This window comes from Patiria miniata, unplaced genomic scaffold (genome assembly GCF_015706575.1).
Source record: "Patiria miniata isolate m_02_andy unplaced genomic scaffold, ASM1570657v1 HiC_scaffold_6, whole genome shotgun sequence".
Taxonomy (NCBI): domain Eukaryota; kingdom Metazoa; phylum Echinodermata; class Asteroidea; order Valvatida; family Asterinidae; genus Patiria; species Patiria miniata.
This window is the reverse complement of record NW_024037073.1, coordinates 23,859,775-23,869,271: the sequence shown is the minus strand read 5'-3', so window position 1 is coordinate 23,869,271 and position 9,497 is coordinate 23,859,775. Positions and strand designations below refer to the sequence as shown.

The 9,497-nt window shown below is 38.9% G+C and overlaps 1 long non-coding RNA gene across 1 annotated transcript; it reads left to right on the top strand.

Annotated features, from left to right (window-relative positions):
• The first annotated feature begins 4,731 nt into the window (after positions 1–4,731).
• On the top strand, positions 4,732–6,479 carry LOC119743466. Its single transcript, XR_005273033.1, has 2 exons — positions 4,732–4,772; positions 6,390–6,479. It is a non-coding gene; the product is annotated as an uncharacterized LOC119743466 (long non-coding RNA).
• Positions 6,480–9,497: the final 3,018 nt, after the last annotated feature.

Sequence of the window (9,497 nt, the reverse complement as noted above, 5' to 3'; positions counted from 1 at the left end):
GAAATTTCGGATTAAGCTTCGCCTTAGAGTCATAACTGTCTACGTAATCATTTTAACAACTAATTAAACAGTCTAATGCAAGCATAACAACTGTAACATTAGATCTGTTGACAATCGATGTTTTCAATGCAGAACAATACCGTTACCAATATATACAAAAATTGACAAAAATCCCAAGGTATGCGCTTGGTATGACGTATGCCCACGTGATGGCGCGCACAGGTGGTGGTGTTTTGTGATACTGACAGGTGCAAAATGGATGGATAATATTCACACGTGGTGGTTTGTTGTCTGCGTGTTACAAAAATGTAACAATGCCCGTCTCGCAAAAGTTGGTGTGTCCCTTGCCCTATGATGTCGTTGCCATGTTGGGTCATGCAACTTTCTCCAGATTCGTTGTCGAGGAACGTGTTGTATCTCTACTTGTGAGGTGGTTTCAGTGTGTCCGTCGTCAACTCGATTTTCTTAAAAACCTGAAAAACTGCAAGACGTTCATGGTCCGGTCGTGAGTATTTAGCAGGGAAAGAATCATAGGCCTATACCAAGGTTGCGATCATGGCGATTTGCATTCACAAAGCGTGGGATTCGCAATTGTGCCAATCCTGTTGCATAAACCGCAGATCTAAGATTTTCACATAATCCTATTTAAACATTTTGGATTTTGAGCATGTTAGGAAGTGACAATTAAGCTAGTGGTTACTCACGTACGTCACAATATGTGCATCCCCCCCATGTTGAAGCACTTGAAAGTGTTCAACATATTTGATTGGCCTGATCGAAGATCAATCTGATAATTGACAATTATTATGTACCAAAAACAGGGCTGATGGCTTTCAGGGACTTCATTCATCCTTGCAACATATCTCTCTCTCTGTTATTTAAGTCTCTATTGTATTGAAGTGGTGATGTGAAGTAGTTTTCTACAGGAAATAATGCTGGGTTCCTTTATTTTCAATAGGGCCCAAAGAAATATTGATTGTGAAAAGAATGCAAAAGTCATATCCGTCACACCTTTTGTGACGGAAATGACAATTATTATAGTACTTGGCTTTTGGAGGTTTAATTACCTTTTCAAGTTGTTTACTTTACAAATTATGGCAGTAGGTACATTGAGAAATACACTGGGACATGCATTTTGAGGGGGTTTTGAGGGAGTATTGTAAAGAATGAGCATCTTGTCCATTATGTTAAAGAGTTTTTAACACTGCACATAATAGGAGTCGTGTTGAAGTTAATTTCACTGCTCAAAAATCTAATTTTCATTCTATATTTTTCGATTTATAGTGCCTTAAAGTGTCGGGACATGAAAGTAGACACTTGATACTGAAGAATGACCCATAGGCCCCTTTTTAATAAGAACTTGCTGGGAGTGTACATGCAGGAAGAAATTCACGATAAACATCTCCAGCATTTAGGATAGAGATAAACCCACGAATGATTCTAGCGTAAGGTTGATGCATTGGCAGTTGTACTCTTTAACTTTGTTCACTATAGGGTGTCAGTGGGTACATTGAATTTTTTGAAAAGAAGCTGAAACAATTAGAAGCAGTAGGTGAAAATTAACAAAAATCCACTTTGAAAAAAGATGTATATCATAAATTTAATTTAGCTAGTTAAACTGTGCACATTAATTTACTTGTGCTTTTAACAAATTCAATAAATATATAAAATCTGATATCAAAAAGTATTTTTGTCCTCTGCAGGCTGAGTGTAAACATTAAACTGAAATCCACAGGCAAAAGGGGAACTATGTATTGATGGAGTGAGGAAATTGTGGATGTGACATTTACACATTTAAACATTTAAAATAATAAACAAAATTCTAAATCGTATTTTTCCAAAAGTTTTAACAAAACTCAAATTTTAAAAACAGGAACCTATTTTCCGCTATCTTCCTTTGAGTTGAGCATGCATAACAAAAATAATCCAAACCTATTCAATTTGCTAAAAGCTAAGGAGAACTGCAGTACTAGATTACTTTCAGGCTACGTGCTCATCTTTTTATTGTTTTCAATGACAGCCCTCTTTTTATTATGTTACTCATTTATTATTTGTTGTGTCGATCATGTTGGTCTGCACAATGGGCAGTCGTCAGTCTTTGTGAAAGGGCTCAACATTGAGATGGTTCTTTAAATGTTTGCTAAACATTTACAAAATGAAACGTCACATCCTTAGAAGACATTGGAGGAGGAGGTCTAAGAAATTGGAGGAGGAAGGCAATTGGAGGTCTGTGGATGTTTGAGCTACTACGTACATGTAGAGGGTAACAGATGTCTCTGATGGTGATGCTGAAGTTTTGCGGAGCTATCGTCTGTTTGCTGACCTTCATTGCTAGACGGACCTTCATGTAGACGGACCTTCATGTAACGTTACCGAAACGGGCAGATCAGCAGACTATTCATATCGCGTTATCGCGATGCGACAGCAATATGCGTGTGAACGACAGGACGTCTGACAAGAAAAGTCTGGTACCTTATCCTATCAATCTTGCACCAATGCAGTATTGCGTGTTGATGGCAGGGTACAAGTTTCAGTACATTGATTTCTATAAGTCAATACATGTACATTGTATATCGGTAACCGGCCACGGCCACGCACGCACCACATCGAGCGCCCTGTACATGTATTGCACAGTAAAGAAAACGATCGAATTATATACCGGTATGTGCGCGTGTGCAGTGCGGTAATTTCCGTCGAGTCACAAGTCAGTTCAAGTCCAAGTCCGAGTCCGTAGCCCCGAGTCTGAGTCCGAGTCGTAAGTCAAAGTGACTCGAGTCCCAGTCCGAGTCATTAAAAATGTGACTCGAGTCGGACTCGAGTCCGAGTCACGAGTCATACAAGTCTGATCAGATGTACTTTATCTTCTTTTTTTTATTAAGATAGAACGAGCCAAATATTTTAAACATTTTTTTCAAATTCGGTCACTTTCTTTTTGACTCATCCTGTAGTTGGTTCAACCGGTCACGTGGGAATAAACTTGATGAATACATCCTGAAAATGCCTTTGGGGATAGTGACAGTATATGGATGTGATTGGAAGGAGGAGCAGGTAGTTGGTACATGTAGTTGGTTTCAATTTGGTCATGTTACTGAAGACGGAAAGTAACATTCACTCAAATCATCTTTAAGCACTAATATTACTTTGTACAAAGGTATATGTAGATGTAAACAACAGCAAAAAAAGAGGAGATTTTCTTTTCTATCAATCCTTGTTATTTTTTTCCCCAAAATGAATTGTGTTCTTCCCCTGGATGTTGATTTATTTACCCATACAACAATTCTGTACTTCCCTTCTGTTTGATATTCAATTTGATCTGATAAGGAATGATGTCAAATGGAAGTTTTTATTCACAAATCACAATTTGATTTCTGTTCATCAGTTGCCTTTTTTTTCTTTCCTGGGCAAATGTTGGTTGTCATCTGATCAGAGTTTCTTCTTCACTTTCTGGGGTTGTCATTCGCAATCAGTCTCTGCCTTGCCTGACGATCAAGTTGATGTTGTCATATTCTCAGTTGTGTTGATGGAACATCTTTGCAAGACAATTTGCAAGAGCTAACTACTTGGTTTAACTACGTAGTGGCATGGTTTAGTAAAGGTTTGCGATGCCACCATGTAGAAGTCTCTTTTGGGAAGATGTGTGGTTCTTTTCAGATCCACACATCTTCCCAAAAGAGACTCTGCATGCCTACATGGTGTTACTGCAAACTGCAAACCTTCACTAGAACACTGTCTTCCATAAATGTGACAATTGGGAAGGGGAAAGTGTGTTTGTCCATTTTTGTTTGGGGGGGGGGGATATAATCCCCAACCCCTTTTCTTCCCCTGACATCCCTCCCCCCCCCCCCCCCCCCCCCCCCCCTGATTCTATGTAAATATTTCAATGCTAATCATAATTGTATTGATGATATTTCAATGATAGATATCAAATGTTTGAGGACCTACCTGGATCTGTTTGGGCCTACAACTACGTCCATTCACTGAGCGGATTTGGGATTACCCATCGAGGACTCGAAAAGATAGGAAGAACAAGGCCAGTTTCTTCGGTAAAATTATCCAGTCAGGTAAGACAAACATCTGTGAAGACTCATTTGCATTGGTCTGCATCTCAAATCTATATGGATAGATCATAGTTGTGAAATTCGAAATTGTGAATTAGAAAGTAGGAATCAACTGTATTCGATTTCATCCATATAATATTTGATCTTCTTTTTCATATATGTATTTTTTTTGTTGCCCTTCCCTGAAGTATTTTACAAACACTGTAAACATTGAGTTTTTTCCGAGGGTTTGCAAGAAAAAAATCAACAAGCTTACTTCTGGTTGGACACGAACCCCCAACCTTCTGCTTCCTAGTGCAGACGCATTAACCACTCGACCACTGAGCTTGCTGTGGCAAGCTGGCCGTTTGGAGTCTGATGAAGCAGCGCTTAACCCAACTTTGTTTGTGTAGGAGGTCATTAGTTTGAGTCCCACCTAAGCCTTCGGACAACACTAAGTGCACAGTGTTTACAAAATATGTCAGCGAAGGGCAAACAAAAATCAAATATAAAAAAGGTTAATTTACATCTCATAAATGTTTTTTTTCCTGCCCAGGTTCCCATCTGAAGTCCATCCAGATGATCCTTAATAAGACAGCAGACGGTACAGGCATCAACTCCAACACCCTGGCCTTACAGATGAAGGGCCATCCTGAGCTGAGGGACAAGCTTCATGTCGTCACCTCTTGGGGCCTTTGCCTGTCTACCCTGGGGTGGTCAACTCAGAATTACCTGGTAGGTACAGTGGACTCTGTGACCAAGTACCAGTGTTGTAGTCGAGTTACCAACGTCGAGTCCGAGTCCAAGTCTCGAGTCACAAGCCTCGATTCCGAGTCCGAGTCACAAGTCACTTGTTCTTAGTTGTTCACCGAACTAATCGTTTTTTAAAATTATTTTTTAATCCTTTATTCTGCCTTTTAAGTAAATCCCGTGTATATAGTTGTGTGATACATGTTGTTTAGAGCCAAAATGTGTTTTCTTTTTAATTCCCATCCCTAAAAAATCTTCCTCCAACCCTTCCCTCCATGTTTGATCATCCAAACAGTATTCCTCAATGATCCTTTCCCATCCCTACGTTAGGTTTTTACTTTTGTTGAAATTATGTGACTCGAGTCGCGAGTCATCGAGTTCGAGGAGTCATGGTCAAGTCCGAGTCATTTTCCAATGTGACTAGAGTCCAACTCAAGTCCGAGTCCTAGACTCGAGTCCTACAACACTGCCCAGTAATCCCTCTTAAGAAAAGGTTTAGGTGGAACTCTTGAACGCACTGTCGCCCAACACCTTGTGCTGATGTTAAGATATTTGATGATCATAGTGCAGTGTTCATATAGCACTCTTATACAACACTCTCAGATTGCTCACACTTATTACCCCTGTTCATCAGGCCATGAGAACACTTTCCTGCTATAAGCTCGAGATCAGCCCTATGTGGTCTGCACCCCCCCCCCCCACATGTACTCAATGGAGGCAGTTGTAGTAATGTATCTTGCCCAAGAACACTAGCACCGTGTCCCCTGTCAAGATTGACTCAACATAACATCGTGCATGAGTCAAACACAGGAACCTTTTGAACACAGGACTCGGCATGCTGAATAAAACTCTAATCAAATTAGGTTTTGCCCTCCCCGAACTACATGTATAAACACAGTATGAGTGTGTTACCTCCTGAGTGAAAGTTGGAAAAAAATGTTGGCGAGGGGCAAAACCTAAATTGATTTACATAACCCCAACTTAAAATTCCATCTTATGAACAGTTAATGCTATACCTGCTGCTATGTACATCAGATTCGAACCAGCCAACTGATTCCCTTAGCTCAGTGGTTGAGTGGTAAGACATCTGCACTAGAAAGTAGGAGGTCTTGGGTTCGAGTCCCACCCGAGTGATTTTGTTCCAACTTTCACTCGGGAGGTAACACACTGACCGTTTATACCAACCGTTTATACTTCGGTGAGGGGCAAAACCTAATTTAATTTACATCACCTCAACGCAAAATTCAATCTTATGAATACTGAATAAAATTAGTGATACACATTTACATACTTTGCGTAAAGATATTTGTTGTGTGGAAGAGGAAAGTACCTCAGACAGTCAGACCACCGTTAAACAGAAGATCTGACCTGACACGTGTACATGAGGACATACAAGGGCCTCATGATTCTGATATTTAGTACGCTTTTAGATATTTAAATATTGTTGAACCCTGCATCATAGGTCGATCTGACAATCTACACGCTTGCCAGTATCAGACTTTAAACGGCCTGCAAGAACCTGCCGTTTTGAGTCTGCGTTTAGATTAACCACCATTTTGCTTGTCTCATTTTGAATATTCTTTAGTCATTTTTTCCTCATAGGATCTCAAGACATCTATCACCAGGCATCTTCTCAACATGCATCTCGACCCCAAATGGCAAGCTCAACTGAACCAATACATGGTGTCCAAATTTGTGCCGGTTACACTGGATCAGTACAAAGGATTGTTCAAATAAACAAACAAATGTTCCAATAAACCAAAAAGGGAAACCGACTATTAGTGCATTATGAAATATATTGCATTATCATAATATAACAATTGGAACAAAATAACGAGACAGTGTTATATTTAAAAAAAAAAATAATGATTAATTCATTGTTGAAATCAGTACTCTTAAATTGGAACTTGTCATGATGCAATTTTGTGCTCTTAATTAATAATGCAATATACATTTTTATTATGTAAACATGTTTTTTATATATTTTACTGAAACCACAGAGACTAGCTGTCAATCTACAAGCTATTGTCACATCTTACTGTGTGCAATGAGTTCGTTAGCAGGGCTCAAATTTTGTGTGAAAATTTTTGGACTACAGTACCTGAAAGTATGATTTTACTGGACCAATGTACATTCACAGATAAAATTGAAACACTGTTAACTCAAAGCCATGTGCATCATTTGCAATGACCTGGAGAAGCATTGATTTAATGACAAAACTCTGCTCAAAGTCAAGATAGGAGTGGTACCAAATACCCTTTGAAAATATTCTAGCTGAAATTGTTTCGTGTGGATGAAAACTGAGGTGGTGTTGAAAGAGGGTGTCCACGGCACATTATGCATTAGCAATGGAATCCAGTTACAAGACACCCCAAAAAAGTGAATGTATTTTCTCAATTTTCTTAAATCGTATACTATCCAATCAGCCTTCAACAGGTTAGTTGTCATGCACCCTGCTTCAGACTTTTAGCAATTTTGTTGCTTCAAATGAAGTAAAGGCACAAGAAGCAAATAATCATATGTACCTTTTAAGAAAGTTGCAGTCATTAGGATTATTCAAGAAGTGTATTTCATTGCTTCTGATGGTAAATGGGAAACATCAAATGTGAACATTTTCAATAGTTGGTCAAATGACTCTTGCATGTGTAGGATTAGTCATGATCATGATAATCTGAGACCAGATTTGGACAGCACATGCAATCATGAAAGGCATGTATTCATCTGAGTGCAATGTGTAATTAGAAAACATCAAGATGAATTTGTATTCCCTTTGTTTTAAGTTGCCAAATCTTCCAAAGAATTTATATACAATTTAGAAGTGTTTTTGTCATTTCGTATAACCTTCGAGAGTGAAATACATTTGAACATCAAAACAATGTGTGTTACAGTGAAGTGCAAATTTGCCTTGTTGAGATTATTTATGCAAATGCGATAAGGTTTTCTGTCATGGATGTTGGTATGAACGTAGATGATGTGGATATGATTCACCTACTTTAATGTACATGTAATTGTGTTTGTCATTTATAATACATGTACACCATATAGTTATTAAACTGTGCTGTAAATTTTGGATTTTTGTGACTTGCTTTAAAAATTAACCGTCACTTCTTTCATATTTCAAAAAACTATATTTCCAATGGCAAATTATTAAAGTGGATGCGGTGTTTAAAGTGAATCAGACTTTTTATTTTGTAAATGTTCTAGTTTTCTGGCAACATGATGTTAGAAATTAACTCTTTTGAACTTTTAATAAAATTGTATTTTCATTGGCAAATTTTATATTAAATACATGTAGATCTGACCCAATTTACTTAATTAATTAGTCAAATTATTGTGTGTGAAAGATTGACCATTTTTTTCCTCTGGCTTATTTCATTGTGTTACGCTTAATTTCTTGGTTACAGAATCCCAATGTTTTCAAGTAGATATCATGGCTAATGGAAAATACTCAAGCAAAATAATAAAACCCAAATTTAATAATAAGTATCTTCCTTTGCTTGTACATATATTCAATGGGGAGTGCCCAGGGGAGTGTTGATAAAATCCTACAATCGTGCACATTACCTAATAGTGTACGGTACAATTCATGGCCCCTGCTCACAACTATTTCTTTTAGGGGGGGGGGGGGGGGGGAGACCGTTCGAATGTGACATCACCTTAATTCTACCATTTGCTACCGTTTTTTTTTTTTAAGGAATTTCTTTTTTTTTAATGGGGGGGGGTCTCGTCAAAAGTTTGGGCGCTCCTGCCCCCCCCCCCCCCCCCCCCCGGTAGAATTGCATCTGAGGGTGAGTACCCTCAAATGACTCTTAGCCCATCTCGGTTCAGTAGGCCACATTTCTTGCGTTTACCCCAATCTGGTAAAAAATAATGAACTGAGCTGCAGCTCTGCCATTTGCCCAGGATATTATACATATATTATAAGTAAACACAAAAAAAATACATAATCTTTACACCGTTCTTAAGGAACTTTGTTCGAACTCTTTTCATTTTGAGGTAGCATTTTTGGTATTCAGGGGTCAATCTCTCTGGGGGTAATCCTGCCACCAAGTCTATGTTAAAAAGTTTCTACCGGTAACTTTAACAGCGCCCTCTAAACAAATCTTTGAGAGTGGCGTTTTTGAAATTTCGGACTAGCTTCGGCTCAGTGTCGTAATCATTTCCACAACTAATTACATGTCCGATACAAGCATGTCATAACATTTGGGCTGTCAACAACAAGAAATGTTCAAAGCAAAACAAAGACCGATACCAGTATATCCCGAAAGTGACAAAATAACATCGCTGGAAGTCAAAGCTAAATCTTTCAAACGAAACCAATGTTTACGAAAATTCCCAAGGTATGACGTATTGCCCACGTGAGGGCGCATACAGGTGGTGTTGTTTTGTGACACTGACAGGTGCAAAATGAATGGTTAGAATTCACACGTGGCGGTTTGTTGTCATGTCAGTGCTGCATGCACATGTCACAATGAAAAGACCCTGTACTCAAGCCCGTCTCGCAAGTGTCGTCGCCATGTTGGGTCACTTTCTCCGGATGTTTTTATGGTTGTTTCTCTGCTAATTTGTGAGGTACTTGGTTCAGTGCGTCCGCCGTCAACTCGATTTTCTTAACCCCTGAAAAACTGCAAGAAGTTCATGGCCTGGTCGTGAGTATTTAACGGGGAAAGAATCGTATTACCAAGGTTGCGATCATGGCGATGTGCATTC